The 3031-nt window shown below is 37.5% G+C and overlaps 1 pseudogene; it reads left to right on the forward strand.

The window, feature by feature from the left end:
• The first annotated feature begins 754 nt into the window (after window positions 1–754).
• On the forward strand, window positions 755–1598 carry LOC105548590 (annotated as a pseudogene).
• The last annotated feature ends 1433 nt before the right edge of the window (window positions 1599–3031 follow it).

The raw sequence follows: 3031 nt of genomic DNA on the forward strand, positions 1-3031 counted from the left end.
AAAATATTTTTTAATCTCTAAGGGAAAGGATGACTTGAAGACTCCTTTCAAATTCCCAAGAAAGCCTCTCAATATTATCTGTGTAAACTACTGATTCACAGGAATAAATATTTGTCATTTAATATAAACTAAAACAAAAATTTTAAGCTTTCACAGGAAAAGCTAAAAATTTTCATTTTAATTTAGACTAAATAACAAATATTTACAAAACATTCAGTATTTGTTAGCTTAGTGACAGACAGCACTATTCAAAAGCCCACAAAAATGACCAAATTAAATTGACCACAAGTTATTTTCATAGCTAAGTTCCATTACAGATTTGGTAACGGCCCCTAAATGTCATGGCGTCAAACAAAACATTAAACCTTATCAGCCATCATTTAATCTGTAAAGTGAAGATATTCAACTATGTGATAAAGTCTTCACAATGATCTAGAAAATATTGCTCAGCCAAAGTGACCCTTGCAAACATTCACCAGCAATAGTTTAAAAGGTTACCTTTTGTTGTCAGAAATACAGTATGGAAAAATGTAAAAAAAAATCATAGAAAAAATATACATATATTAAAATCACTCAAACCATCACCCAAGAGTAACAACTGTGAAAATTTGTGGACTAGTAAAAGACACCAAAATGTAATATGTTCATACTTGTAAAAAATTAACACAGTTGCAGTCATATAGTATATAATTTGAGCCTACATTTTCAACTTGTATCATTAATTCTGTCCTAGATCATTAGAACATTTAAGAAAATGTCATCTTGCTCTCTCCTCCCACCACCCAAGATTCTGAAAGGAAAAAAGGCCAAGAGAAAGAAGGTGTCTCTGGCCCCTGCTGTCCTGAAAAAAGCAGGAGGCTAAGAAAGTGGTAAATCTCCTGTTTGAGAAAAGGCCTAGGAATTTTGGCATTGGACAGGATACGCAGCCCAAAAGGGACTTAACTTGCTTTGTGAAACGGCCCCACTGTATCAGGTTGCAGCAGCAGAGAGCTATCCTCTTATAAGCGGCTGAAAGCACTTCCTGAGATTAACCAGTTCACCCAGGCCTTGGACCATCAAACAGCTACTCAGCTGCTTAAGCTGGCCCACAAGTACAGACCAGAGGCAAAGCAAGAAAAGAAGCAGAGCCTGTTGGCCCGGGCTGAGAAGAAAGCTATCAGCAAAGGGCACATCCCCACTAAGAGACCACCTGTCCTTCGAGCAGGAGTTAATATCGTCACCACCTTAATGGAGAACAAGAAGGCTCAGCTGGTGGTGACTGCCCACGACATGGATCCCATCGAGCTGACTGTCTTCCTGCCTGCCCCGTGTTGTAAAATGGGGGTCCCAAAACTGCATAACCAAGGAGAAGGCAAGTCTGGGACATCTAGTCCACAGGAAGACCTGCACCACTGTCACCTTCACTGTAACCACAGGTTAACTCGGAAGACAAAGGAGCTTTGGCTAAGCTGGTGGAAGCTATCAGGACCAACTGTAACAACAGATACGATGAGATCCGCCGTTACTGGGGAGGTAATGTCCTGGGTCCCTAGACTGTGGCTCACATTGCCAAGCTCAAAAAGGCAAAGGCCAAAGAACTTGACACCAAACTGGGTTAAATTTACACTGTTGAGTTTTCTGGAAATAAAAATAATTAACATAAAACAAATTTTCCTTCAAAAAAAGAAAAGAAAAGAAAATGTCATTTTAATGGCTGTTAAAAAAAATCTACCGCCAGAATATAAATTGGTACAGCCATTATAGAAAATAGTATGAAGGTTCCTCAAAAAAATTAAAAATAGAACTACCATATGATCCAGCAATCTCACTACTGAGTATATGTCCTAAGGAAACAAAATCAGTATCTTGAAGAGATATCTGCACCCCCATGTTCACTGTAGCATTACTCACAATAGCCAAGATACGAAAACAAGTCAAGTATCCATCCACAGATGAATAAACTGTGATACATATAAGCAACAGAATATTATTCAGTCATAAAAGAGAAGAAAATCCTGCCATTTGTAGCAAAATAGATGAACCTGGAGGACACTATGCTAAGTGTAATAAGCTAAACACAGAAAGACAAACACTGCATGATCCACGAGTAGAACCTACAAATGCTGAACTCATAGAAGCAAAGAAAGATGGTTGCCAGGAGCTGAGAGGTGGGAGAATCGGGGAGATGTTGGTCAAAGGGTACAAAGTTTCAGTTAAAATATAAGTTCTGGGGATCTCATAAATATAGCATGGATGGTGATGGATGTGTGAATTAATTTGTGGTAGTCATGACACAATGTACATGTGTATCAAATCATCAGGTTGTATATCTTGTACTCAATCTTCATTTGTCAATTAAATATTTTTAAGTAAATAAAAGTCATCCCTTAAAAAAGCTACCAGAATATTCAACAGTTATTATACGAAATAGGGATATTTCAAAGGAGAAATGTTTAGCAAATTTATTTCTAAAAATTTTGTAAGTCATGTCTTTGGAAAGTTGCTACCGTGGGAGAACTGACCCAACTTTTAAAAAGCAAGTCAAATAACAGCAATGGCAACGATGGGAAAAAATCTTCATTAGAAATGCATCTTTAGAGCTTTCAACATCTGAAAAAGAGAAAGGTCCACTTAAATAGTGATCCTATGGCCTACTTTAGTCCTATATATAAGCTACCAAACAGAAAATTCTAAATAATCTAAAGTTTAGATATAGTTATGAATTCATGGAATTATGTGAAATGTTCTGAACTTTAGTCACATTCCCCTTCATTTTTCACTGTGCTTTGTCCTCTCTGGATGAACACAACACTGCGTTCTAACTATTCTTCTCAATAAGCACACTAAACACATAAGCACTTAGAAAATTATAAAGAAAAAATAGATTAGGAACCAAAGACATGAACTTTGGTTTGCTTAAACAAGAATGGGCAGATCAAACTTCAAAGACTAAGTCTTTTACAGCAGGGGTTCCCAACTCCCAGGGCCGAATACTGGTACTGTTAGGAACCCTGGCCTGTTAGGTACTGGGCCACACACGTCAGCAGCAGGT

The sequence above is a fragment of the Mandrillus leucophaeus genome, unplaced genomic scaffold, assembly GCF_000951045.1.
Source record: "Mandrillus leucophaeus isolate KB7577 unplaced genomic scaffold, Mleu.le_1.0 Scaffold415, whole genome shotgun sequence".
Lineage (NCBI taxonomy): Eukaryota > Metazoa > Chordata > Mammalia > Primates > Cercopithecidae > Mandrillus > Mandrillus leucophaeus.